At 38.9% G+C, this 13,552-nt stretch overlaps 1 long non-coding RNA gene across 1 annotated transcript in view; it reads right to left on the reverse strand.

The window, feature by feature from the left end:
* Positions 1 to 2,428: 2,428 nt before the first annotated feature.
* The window catches only part of LOC148217001 (uncharacterized), a 35,944-nt gene continuing 24,820 nt past the window's right edge, over positions 2,429 to 13,552 (reverse strand). The window contains exon 3 of the long non-coding RNA XR_015797814.1: positions 2,429 to 2,872. This is a non-coding gene — a long non-coding RNA (uncharacterized LOC148217001). The remainder of the gene's footprint in view (positions 2,873 to 13,552) is intronic.

Consider the following 13,552-nt stretch of genomic DNA (forward strand, 5'->3'; position numbering starts at 1 on the left):
CGTGAGCTAAGCATGGATGGGTGGGCGGGCAACAGAGCATCAAGCTGGAGACTCAGCTGAGTTCCTGGGTGAGGGACAGAGCCAAGGAAAAGGGGCATGGCATCCTAGGTGCTGTCAGGGTGGCACTATCCAATGACTGCTGCCCCTTGGCCTGCAGACCTGCCAGACCTGCCTGCAGAGATGGAGGAGGGGTGGGATCTGACTGTTTATAAGAAAACCTTGCTGACCCTGATCTAAACCATAGGCTTTCCTCTATCCCCAGTGTAAAATATCTAAGGGGTCCAGCTTAGGACTTTAACCCACACATACTCTTTATATATTACAGTATTTTTTATATTATATTATAAATATTATGTAGGAAAATATTTATATATTATATAAAACAGCTAAAATGCAATTAGGCGGTAGGAATTCTCAGCTGCTCTGAATGTACCAAGCACTAATGAGATATGTGAAAATGTTAACCACAAGTATGCAGACTGAGCTACTTAGAAATAACAGTTAGCACTGGGAACTCAAGGTTTTTAGATAGGGTCTAGGCTAAAATAACAACTGTAGACACCAAACCTTAGACCTCTTTGTTTAATGTGAAGGATCCATTGTATAGGGGGCATATTATCTCATTTTCCCCACTTCCTCTCATACCTTCTAGTATGCATACGAATTAGGCATAATCTTATCATCTCACTGACTGTCATGCCCAATTGCATGACTAACCACACCCTGCAGTTTGGATTGAAATGTATCGAATAAAAGAATAATTTGTCTATAAAGAGGACTTGTAACTCCACCCCTCTTTAGGCTTCCCTATTCTGCTTCCTGGACCAATCCTGTCAATTTATGCAATTATGTCCTATTCTCTGGTTCAAACATACCCTTGAGAAATCCTCCTCCACCACGAAGTGATTGGTCCTGAAGAACACGAAGACCAGCTACCTGAAGGGAACCCTGTGGAATCTTGTGACAGGGCCAGCCCAGAGAGAACTGCCATAGCTAAACAAGTAGAAAGGGGAGCAAATACAGCACAGATTACTACTATGGGAAGAAAGTGCCCATGAAAGGAGAGAATGACCATCACTCCAGACGCTAACCTCCCAGGTCCCAGACACAAGTTCTCATTACTTTCAGTTTCAGTGCCCATGGTTTTATGCTGAAACATGCTTGTTTGAAAACAACATCAGGTGCCTGTACACTGTATTATTTTTCTTGCAGTTTTAAATGTGGATGGCGTTTATTTTATTTTTAGTTATCTGCTTAAACAGTTTGAGTGATTCTGAAATAGAAAAGCAACATAAAATATTATAAATCAATTATAATTATGGCATAGGGTGTAGTTATCTAAGGAACCGCCTATCTCCAAGAGTTTCTGCCCGCCCAGTAAGATTGGGCAGAGTGGGTGCACACCAGTTCCCCTCAATTAAACAATGTCATTTACCAGGTCTCAGGAAGTGTGCCTCCTCTGTGGAGCATCTGCCTCCTGGAACAGCTTCTCTGCAGGGATCCATACAGCTCCCACTCTCCAGTTGTTCTAGAAGTCTTTCTTCCCAGGCCTGGGGTTCAGGTGTTGCCAAGCCCTTGACAGATCTTTTTGTTGGCTTTTTGGCATGTTGTGTTTTTTCCAGATGTGTATGGTTCTTTTCTCTATATTATTGTTTCTTATTCTTGAGAAGTAAGCCACCTAGAGTCATCTGGGAGTCAGGCAGCCTCCAAATCCAATGAAATAAATACATAAATAAATGCTGACTCTAACCAACATGGGGGTCGTGCTCAAGGTAAACCATTAGTCATAGAAGGTGTACAGTCTCCAATCCACTGTCTCTTGAGACCTATTAATTAATTCATATTTCAAAATTTCAAATTAAAAAAGAACAAAGGTCTAGGTCTGAAAAAAACTGACATACTGTTGCTATTGTGCCTAATCATTGTGAGAATGAACCTTCTATCATCTTCCAGTGAGAAGCCAATGAAATCACAATGGAAATAAATCTATCAAAAGAACTTCCTGATTCTTTTTGAATCTGAGCTTTATTATGTCTCCTACCCACAGAAACTATTAAGAAATTCAGAATGTTAATCTAACTTTAGGGGGTAGCATATACAGCTGCAGACCACAGCCAGCGAGAATGACAGGAATGTGCTTTGTATAATTTTATTTCGTTAAAAATGTGATTTTTTTTATGGAGTTTGTAAACCTTTAAGAAATCATTCTGATAGTTTAACTGCTGGCAGAGCAGCCTTTCAAGTAGCTCATTTTTGTTATGCCTTTATTTCTGAGAGGGAGAACCCATGCTGTATGACACCCATGGAGTGGAGTTTTCTTTCTTTCTTTCTTTCTTTTTCTTTCTTTCTTTCTCTTTCTCTTTCTTTTTCTTTCTTTCTCTTTTCTCTCTCTCTCTCTCTCTCCTCCCTCCCTCCCTCTTTCTTTCTTTCTTTCTTTCTTTCTTTCTTTCTTTCTTTCTTTCTTTCTTTCTCAGAATAAATCATATTTATCTCAATGTGACTAACTTCTGAGAAGACACTACGTAGATAAAGCAATTTGGATGGGGCCAATGCAAATCAAGAGATATCCTTTCCACATTTTGAATCTTAAATCCAACTGGGATAGTTGGTGTAGCCTTCAGGGATGTATAGCTTCAAATTCCAGGTAGACATTTGGAGCTGCTCTACAGCTGCTACCCCAGGGGCATCACGGCCTTGACCCAGCCCTGCATTTGTGGAAACCAGAATATCTTTGCTATCCTTCAGAAGAAGGTACCTTGATGTATATGGCGATGGGGTGTTCTGAGCCAAGCAACAAAAGGTCTTGCAATCTTCCTAAGGACTGGAGAATGCTGATGTATACAGTCAGACTCACTTCTGGCTTTTTGCAGTCCTGGAATGAGCAGGAGGGTGAAAAGATTTTTAATTACTTCCTGGTTTCTTCTTGTAACAGGCAGGAAAAGGCAGGCAACATCAACTGAACTGTCAGTTTGGATGAGCAGAATTTGCATAACCAATTCATACACACGCACACACATACATACACACAGATGTATATGTAACTGCTCTGGTAGATGTATGTGTATGTCTCTGTCTCTCTCTGCATGTCAGAACAGTTCCAAACAGTAACTTGTTGTGATGCAGTGGCTGTCAGCATTTCTAGCACCTACTATATAAAAGAAAATACGGTATTTTTACCCTACTCAAGTATATGTGTGTGTATGAGTATGCATGTTCATATAAACTAGATAGTTAAGTGATTTATTTATTTTGGTAGCATGCCAGACAGGAATATTTAAATCCTACTTTTGGAAGCAAGAATTATCTAATCACTCACTAGCTAAAACATTTATCATGGGCCATTAATCCATTAGTGCTTACTTTCCATCCCTTCCTTTCACTAGCACCTTGCTTTGAACACAGTGGAGTTTGGCTGCAATCCCCCCCACCCCCCACTTTATCATATATCATAGTTACATGATAGAGAATACTGACACTCCAAAGCAGGGGTGGGGGGAAAAGATCGAGAATAAAAATAATAACAACACTGCACTTTGCTTGAACTCAGCACCCAGATGTATCCGTTGTGCTCCTAGTGCTAGCAAAAAGAGGACATTTATGAGTTGAAATGAGTCTTTCATCCACTGGGCTGTAGTGAAATAATAATCCATGTTTAATTTTTTTTATTTTTAATTCACGATTTTAATTTGCAAAACACATCAAAAACCGCCAGCAATATTTACAATTCACATAGCATATTACCAAATTGCCAGTGGTGAATGCCTTTCTTGGCAGTCTAGGCAAAAAGGAACAAATGCACGGCAGGAAAAGAGAGCAAAGACAGACCCCCTTGTGTTTTGCCAAATCGAAGATCCAGAGGTGGCCTCCTCATCTCATAGCACCGTGCACTTTCTGCATCTTATTATCAACAACTGCCATCAAGCTGGGCACAGTGAAGTCAAGAGCCAGGAAAAAAAATCTTTTGAACCTTCTGAGTTCACCTTTTATTGGATTTCTTTAAAAGCCATTATTATTATAACTTAGAGGCACCTTTCCAGAATGAATATACTGTATTAGTGCTCTCTTTTCCCAATCCGTCCCAACTAAGCCTCCAAAAAGCTCTGGGTGTGGAACCTACAGCCCCTGATGGGACCCCACCAGTAGAGGAAGATACACATTGTTCTTAAGGGCACCTAATTATGATGCCCTTAATTTCAATTAATTTCAAACAAGAGCCAAGGCTTCAATGAAGATGATTTCTCATGACTGGGTACAGATAGTTGCATAAATATCTTGATAGCTGGACAAACTAATTGCATTTAAGGTATTAAACATCCCAAAAATCAATCTGTTGCCTGCAATGCCAGTGTGACAGAGAGGCTAGCCAACTTCTCAGGCTAGCAGAAGTATCCAGAACTCTCTTCTGTCTGTGCAAATGTTGCTCAATTCCATTTCCCATCAGCCTCACCAACATGTAAGAAAATATATCTGGAAGACACCAAACTGTGGAAAGGTAGCAATCTAAGGCTGTTCCCTAGATCACATGTTTTCAAGATGTTAGCTTGTTCTTGGATCCTCAATTTCTGACCACTTGGCAGACAGCTTCATTTCCAGTGTCTCACATAAACTTACCTGGAACATGATATAGTCTTGTCCTATACAAAGTGCTAGGGTTGTATAAGTTGATTTAAGCTTTCCTGTATATTTAAAAATTGTCTTACCATTAAACAGTGCGACAATAATGAACTAAAATATGGACTGTGTTCAAAGATAAACTGGTGGTGAAGGCATTACAAGGCATAGCACTGAAAGAGGAGAGCTGTGTTTGTCTATAGTAGCAAAAAATCAGGAGGAGTCCGGTAGCATCTTTTCTGACTAACACATTTTATTAAAAGGTATAAGCTTTGTGAGTTGCAGCACACTTCATGAAATGCATGGTGTGGCTAGAACTGATGTAGGATTTAAATTGGGTTGAGGCACAGGGGGAAAGAAGAGGAAGACAGGTGCAGATGCATATTACAGATCAGATTACAAGTATCTTATCAGTTAACAACTGTAATGTGTTAATAGTTCACTGTGTTTGTTGAGACCTGGCACCTTTTGCATATATAAGTTCAGCAATATCTCATTCAATAGTGCTGTTAAAGTCTTGTTTTCCCAAGATGGTCCCTTTCAGGACTGCTATAGAGTGTCCTGTGAAGTTGAAATGCTCCAATATTACTCTGTCTTTGTTTAACATCCTCCTGAGTCCTGATGTTAAACTTGTGTCCATTCATTTTTTGTGCAAAGTTTGTCCCATTTGTCCTATGTAGAATTCAGAGGGGACATTCCTGGCAGATGATGGTGTGTGTGTGTGTGTATGTGTGTGTGTATCACCTTAGAAGAACATGTGAAGGCACCTCTAATCATGTGTGTGTGCTTGTTGGGGCCTGTAATGGGGCTAATGATGTAGATGTAGGGGCAAAGTAGACATCTGGATTTGTTGCAGATCCATATTAGCATCATTGTCCTGTTTTTGTTTTTTTGTTGCTTGTGAGAATCTGCTTCTGGTTAGGTAGTTGTCTGTATGCAAGCATGAGCTTGCCACCCAGTGCCTGAGAAAGAGCAATGTCATTGTCCAATATTGGCTATAGTTTATTAATAATGCATCTGACTGCTTTTTGCTGTGAACCAGAGGTGTTCTATTGTTCTGATTTTCTGGTCTTTTAATACAGTAGGTCCTCCCTGGGAATCAATCTGGCTTTGTCGATATGGGTGGGTAGTTCAGTCCCCTGAATGCCTGGTTTAGTTCCATCAGTTTAGTGTCTCTGTCAAGTGGGTCAGAACAAATGTGGTTGTAGTACAGAGCCTGGCTATAGATGATGGATTTAGTAGTGTGCTCTGGGTGAAAGCTAGAAGCATGTGGGGATGCATGGCCTCTGAAGTTTCCTATATAACATGATGTTTATGTGTCCACTGTGTAGTTTTACTGTGACATCAAGGAAGCGGATTTGCTCTATAGATAGATCAAGGTTGAGGTTGATAATGGGTGGAAGTTGTTAAAGTTATGATGGAATTTGATGATTAATTTCCATGGGTCCAGATGATAAAAATGCCACCAATGAATCTCAACCAAAGAAGGGCTTCAGGAGTAAGAGCTGAGAAAGTGTTGCTGTATGTCAGCCATGAAGATGTTGGCATATTGAGGAGCCAAGTGTATGCCCATGGCTGCACCGCTGCTTTGCAGATACATGTTACTGCTGAAAACAAAGTAGTCATTGGCGAGTACAAAGTCACACAGTCTGGTGGAAAGGTGTGCTGTGTTGGCATCAATGTTGTTGATGGCTTGAAGTCCTTATTTATGGGGGATGTGAGTGTGTAGTGCCTCAACATCCACAGTGACTAAAATTGTGTTGTTGGGGAGAGTTTAGTCTTCTTAGGATGTCAGTGGTGTGGAAGTGTTGGTGGCCTAAGGTCTGATTACAGAGTCCACAAAACCTGAAATTCCAATTGTAATAGTTCCAATGCTTGAGACAGTGAGATGGCCTGGATTACCTGGTTTGTGTGTTTTGGGAATTAGACAGAGGTGTCTCAATAGTGACAATACAAGAACTCATGGAAGAGTTAGCACAACCAATATTTAAATTTGGAGTTGTTTGTTGGCCCTTGGGTCTGATGATGATTTATTTTGGTATCTTCAGAGGTGTGCCTTCCCTTCTTTTGTGTAAGCCTGATTCAGTATAAACAAGCTTCAGGTGTCACTATCCTGTAGCAACTCCTGGGTAAGTTTTTCAGCTCTGTCAGTACAGATTTTTTTCAGAGTGACTGACTGTATCACTGCCATCTAAGTTTAAGCCAAGGGTAGGATTGCCTTAAAAGGGACTCTTAAAAGTAATCTATTAACTTAGTCCATTAAAGCTCATAGCAATACTAAAAAGAGTTGTACACTTCCTTCAGGATTGAAACAAAGGGTAAATTTGCTCAAATTCAGTAATATTAAAGCCAGAGCTCAGTATCCAGCTTCTCACATGCAACAACCTTTGCAAACAATTGACATGATGGAAAGGATTCTAGATCAAGACTCAAACAGATACGAGCTGTCTCTTTCAGAGGCAGGGCTGAGTTCTAGTAACATGTCTATTTTCTCCTTGGCTAGGGATGCTTTGCCCCATGATCTAGTCAGAAGCAGTTAAGGCAGTCTTCCCAAGTGCATGCCTTCCAATGTGTTGGATTTCAAACCCCAAACAACCCCCATCTGTGTGGGAATTCCACCTCCCATACTTTCCAACCTGCTGCTTCTTGGTCTAAAAGCTAGACGGTCAACTTATACTGCCAAACCCACTAAGTTAAACAAGGAAAGACCGCAATAACTACTTGTATAATCATGCTGATTTCCACTGGAATATAGTCATAGCACATAGCCTTTGTGTGTGTAGATGTGAGCAATGTTGGAAAGTACCATACCCTTAGAATCCCAAAAAAGAAAAAAAGAAAATAACTGTAGCTTAGTGTAATTCATACTCTGAGATTTGCCACATTGTTTGACAGAAGGGGACATTTCCAGATAGTGAAATTTCAGTTGCCAGGTGCCAGAGGCAATTCATCAGACGCTCATAAAACTGAGATCAAAAAGCTCCCCAGCCTCCCCCTGCATCTGGGTTCCAGGAAGGAACACTTAGGGACCCCAGTCCTTTAAACAGTGCTTACTTAAAGGACTCACTGTTTATAATAACAAGAGAAGTGGAAAGGGGTCAGGTCAAAACGGGCAGCACAGCAGGTGGTGTTGTGAAGTTGTTGTCTTTTCTTGTTCCAGTTAAAAGGGAAGTGAAATCCTAGACGGGATGGCCTCCACCTCAAACACCACTCCGCTCCTTCTCTTCTGATACATTGGAGCTTAGACAGGTGACAAATCTAGGTGCTGGAGTACTGTGCCAAGTGGCAATTGCAACCCTCTCTCACCATGATGGATCCCCCCCCCCAACATGCTATAGATTTTATTCTCTTGCTCTAGATTAAATAAAAAGGTTGTGTTTCATTCTAGCCACCACCTTTAAGAAGGATTCAAACCATCAGTGAGATTGATCAGCAAATTGGAATCTCAGTCTTGCCGGGGGGGGGGGGCGTGTTACGAGAACTGGATATGTTTACCTTTGAGCAGAGACAACTGAGAGAAAGGTTGAGATATTAAGATGGGAGAAATTACAGTTGTCATTGTTGGGGAGACTTTCTGTGATAAAAATAAATGTTTTGCCTAGAATGACGTTTCAGACAACACCAGTTTTGACAACTGATGCACCATTTAAATAAGGCAAAATGATATAAGGGTATGATAGAAGGACATGACCTGAGATTTGGGTGGCATGGATATTTGTGGTACAATAAAGTTAAGGTTAATGTAGATTTTAAAAATAACTATAGAATATGGAATAGATACAAATCCAGGTTGTACCCGAAAACACCTTTGTGGCTCTCAGCATAAGAAGTATTTTATAGATGATAAATAATAGGCAAGTAAAAATGGTTAACATATCGTGAGATATTAGAATGTTGTCAAGGGGAATACAAAATAAAATCAAGAGAACAACTGATGGCAGAGGGACATAACTGCCAGTGGTTTTTCTATTTACAGTTACAATGGTTACATACCATATTTTTCCGACTATAAGACGATACTTTTTTCTAAAATCCTTACCCTAAAAACTGAAGGGCGTCTTATTCAAGGAAGTCAGCCAAGAATCACAGTTGCAAAACTGCCAAACTTTGTTTCTGCAGAGAGGCTTCTTCCTATTGCTAGCCTCCAATCACGAGTGAAATAGCTTGTCTCCCAAACAGACTTCCTCCAATCACAAGCCTGATGTAACTGATATCAGCTGATGCGGAACAAACCAATTGGAGGAAGGCTGTTTGCAGAGACAAGCTATCGGCAGTTTCACTCGTGCTTGAATGTAATCAGTTAAGCAAAAGAGCCTGGAAATAGAGCTGCAGAGAGACGGTTTGGACCTCCTCCCACCGAGTGTATCAGGTCAATGTTAACTAATTACTAAATAAAAATGTGTTCTGCACTATCTTTAAAATACTGATTTTTAAATTTTGGGCTAGAAAAGTGGGGGGCGTCTTGTACATGGGGGCATCTTATTGTCGGAAAAATACGATAAGTAGACAAAAGAATTTATAGTATTGAATATTCTAAGACTGACCCTGAAATGGAATTGTGTACAAATGATGAACATGTGATTGCCAAAATATATAAACTTTTATTGAAAATTAAAACAGAAGAACAAGTGAAAGAATGTATGATAAAGTGGGCTAAAACTTTTGGTTATAATATACAGATGGGACAATGGGAAAATATGTGGTTGAAGATTGAAATTTACACTATGTTATAATCTTAAAGAGAACTTTTATAAAATGATGTTCTGTTGGTATATGAGACCAGAACAATTATATAGAATGTGTAAAGGTACTTCAAATCTATGTTGGAAATGTGAACAAGAAGAAGGGACATTTTATCATGCTTGTGGACGTACAAAAGAGCTAGAAGATTTTGGGTTCAAATGCATACACTAATTCAGAGGATTTTAAAGATTAATATACAACTGAAACCAGAACTTTTCTTGGGACTGATGGATAAACAGTTGGAAAACAGTCAAGGGACTTTGTTTTTATATATGATAGCCGCAGCGAGATTATTGTATGCACAAAGATGGAAAGATTTGGCAATGCCTACAATGGAAGAATGGTTGGTGAAGATTATAGAACTTGCTGAAACGGCCAAATTGACCTGTCTGATTAGAGAAAAGACAGTATTTACATTTACTGCTGACTGGAAACTTCCTATAGACTTCTTGCATAAAACAGAAAACAATAAACTTACAATTTATGGTTTTGATGATTAGATAGATTAGATTATAAAAATAAGAGAGTCATGGTGTAACTTTAGAGAAAGAGATAAATCTACAATTCTACTTATAACTGCTGTAAAGAAGATTGGAAGCCACTTCTTTGTATCTTTTTTCTTTTCTATTTTTCTTTTACCTTTTTTCTTTTTTTCTTTTTGTACTCTAGCTTTCTCCTTTATTGGTTCCTTTTTCTTTTTTCCTTTTTACTTACTTTATTTTAGTTTGAATTAATTTTTACTCTTATTTCTTAAAACTTTGAATAAAATTATATGTAAAAAAAAAGAAAAAGACTGATCAGGAAAGCGCTCTTTCAGGATGTGCCTATAACCAGTTTGCCATTGTTCCCAAATGCAGGAAATGGAACAGTGGATTTAAATTACAAAAAGGCAGATTCAGGGTGAATATTAGGATTAGCTTCCTACTGTTTGAGGAATTTGCCAGTGAACCTCTTTTACTGGGTGTGTTCAAGTAAGCCGTGAAAGACTTCTGTCTGCTATTTGGTACTGAACTGGAGGTTGGACATGACAGCCTAAATGGTCCCAACCTACTCAACAGTAGTATGAACATGGGATTTCCTCCTGCCCCCTGATGAATAGGAAAAAAACAGAAGCAGTTGAAATTCTTTTTTTTTTCTTTTTCAGAAGAACGGGATGAAACTGGATACCTACACTCAGCAAAGGGTTGGATTCAATGGGCTAAATAAGACCTTTCCATCTCTATGAATCCATGAAAAGAGATATGCTGAAGGACTGAACATTTCAGGGCTCCCTGCAAAGTCTTATCTTCAAATTAGCTTGGGATGGGGGTCACTAACCAAGGGTTTAAAAATTAGAGCATAAATAAAATAAAATATCTGGCAAAACAAAATGAAGCCAGGTATAGAATAAAATTTAAGTTAAAATCAAAAGCAGTCTTAAAACTTTTAACTACCATAAAATATAAAACTATCATAAAATATAAATAAGTATATATAACTTTTTTTTTTTAAAAAAGTCTTCATTTGATGCTGAAAAGTTCATATTATAGGAATCAGACACTGAATGAGGGGCGGGAGAAGGATTGCCCAGGTAGGTGGCAGCATCTAACTAAACTTGGCTGATTTTTAAAAGGTAAGCCCAGGTGGCTCCGATTAGTATTTGGATGGGAAACAACTAGAAACTCTCAGGCTGAAGACTAGACTAGGAAGTCAGAAAAGCATACGGTACTGGAAGAAGGCAGTAGCAAATCACTTTTGATGTTGTTGCCAAGGAAATCTATGTAGATGTCTCCATAAAACGGAGGATTCTCTCTATTAACCACCTGCCTTAGTTCACTTGGAGAGCCCAGGAAAGGGCCTTCGAATTCAACTATACCAAACATCTGAATGTCAAACTAACAACCAGTTAGGCTTCAAAGGTCAAAACAAATACTCTGAAATTAGGTCCAGAAAGAAACTACAAGCCAAAGCAGATGATAAAGCCAGAGGACAATATCGTTATACTTTGCAGTCCCACTTAACAGAATCACTTTGCTCTGTTTTGAACAAGCTGAAGCTTCCGAACCATTTTCAAATGGCCTCTGGCCTGCATGTTAAGTATTAAAATGTTTAAAATATTTCAAAAAAATTGAAATTTCCGTCCATATTTCCTTTTCCAGAACTTCCACATAGATGTTATCTAGCTGTTAACCTTGGTACCAGTTTCTGGAATGAATAATCAAAGCAGATATAGATGCTCCACAGTACAAAATCACCAAACTGTAGTACTTCAAAGCTATAACACTCTATTCCTCCATATTTTCCTCATTATAAGTTATCCCACAGTACCCAACAAAAAGTTAGTATTCCCAAAGTGGCCCAGAAAATAAGGAGAAAGTGGCCCAGAAAATAAATCTAGAAAAATGTGGTCCAGAAGATGGATCTAGAAATTAAAATGGATCTGGAAAATGTTTACATTTCAAATGGCATGTTCTAATGAAGATTTCTAAAGTCTCATATATATGCTGAAATAAAATTTAAAAATGATACAATTGATACATTTTTTCCCTGTAAAAATTCACAGATGCCGTTTTTGGGTGTTCTTAAATATCTTCCCTGGGTCCAATCATCTTCACTTTCTCATGTTCCCAGATATACAGATATCTTCATTCATGCTACTCACAGATACAGTTAGGATATATTTTGATAATACTGTACATAAATAGTCCAAGGAAGCATTCAACTATCCATCCATCAACAGTATTAATACCATAGATATCATGTCACGGCAGGAGAGAGAGTCAATAAAGCAAGGGTCCATGGCAGATGCAGGCCACACAGCAGGATTTATCACATACAATTTCAGATAAACATCCCCCTTCCCTCCGCCTCTATCACAGTGCCAGAATTCAGTGGTAAAACAGCAAAGAATGATGGAATAATTCTTTATCCATTTCTGGCAAGAAAGGAAAAGAAATAAATGTGTTCAGATACCAACAACAACAACAACACCCCCCAAAAAGGAGTGAAACAGCCTTCAGATATTGGCTTAACCCTCTTCAGGGATGATACTTGATCATAATATTGTCCGTGTAATTTTGGCTTGCTTAAATAAACGAACGAACGAACGAACGAACGAATGAATGAATGAATGAATGAATGAATGAGGCTACTAGCCTCTGAAAATTTCCCCTGATTTAAGGTGCCCAGTAATTTCAGCATTACCACATAGTCCTTTCTTTAATGAATTACCTCATTGAAGAGTATACCATTCTAGCCTTGCCCTGTGTTTGGATGGCTTTAAAAAAATTCCTGAGTAATTAACATGCTTGTAAATATTAGCATCTCTGTAGCTGAGCTAATGCCTATGAAAGGCCTATTTCAATCAAATCAGCACATGACTCTCCTGGCCAATAGTTCAGAGACTGCACTATGCTTTTAGCTCAGTATTTTGTTTTGTTTCTTTTGGGGATAACCCAGCAAACATAGCGTTTGCTACAAATTTCTATTTTCAGTGCTTTCATTTGATACTTCATTTATCTCTGCTCTCTTAACATTATATCTAAAATATTATTAAAAGTCATCTTAATGCTGCAAATAAACTTTTTCCCTTAGTAATTACATTTTAATCCTTCTCCTTGGACTCCAGTTATGTCCTGCAGTTATGTCCTGCCTATTGATATACAATAAGCAAAAACACAATTTGAAAGCTGCTGGAATCAGTGTAATTAAAAATGTAATCTCTGAATCCTAACAAGAGACAAATCCAGTTCCTACAAACACACATTCTTTGGGGTTAGGGAAGATGCCACAATATTCTCCATTTACTTTTACATCATTTGTTTGCTGAACAAATACTGAAGTTGTGATAATGTACTGCAGTTTTGTTTTCTTATGTTTCTGAGGAACTCTAGCCAAGAGCTATGACCATTATTTACAGCTACAACAGGACTTGTCAGCAGTTCCCACACTTTGGTGTGGCCAAAGAAAAGGAATGAACTGTGGTTATCTTCAAAACCATAAGAGCTGGCAAGCATCTACTCTTCAGTGGTGACTACAGAATTCTTTTTATGAGATGCACATGTCTGGGTGAGTGTTTCATAAACACTCTGGATGGGCCATCTTTCTCCCCAGATGCTTCTGACCCTGAGACTCTGGTTTTGCCTTTTGGCATAAATCTGGGGACTTTCCAAGGCACATTAGCCCTCCACTTCTGTGATGCTACAGGTTTTCATCCTGG

The sequence above is a fragment of the Python bivittatus genome, unplaced genomic scaffold (genome assembly GCF_059951505.1).
Source record: "Python bivittatus isolate LINGU-HERP-01145 unplaced genomic scaffold, Pbiv_v1 ctg000020_np1212, whole genome shotgun sequence".
In the NCBI taxonomy this organism is placed as follows: domain Eukaryota; kingdom Metazoa; phylum Chordata; class Lepidosauria; order Squamata; family Pythonidae; genus Python; species Python bivittatus.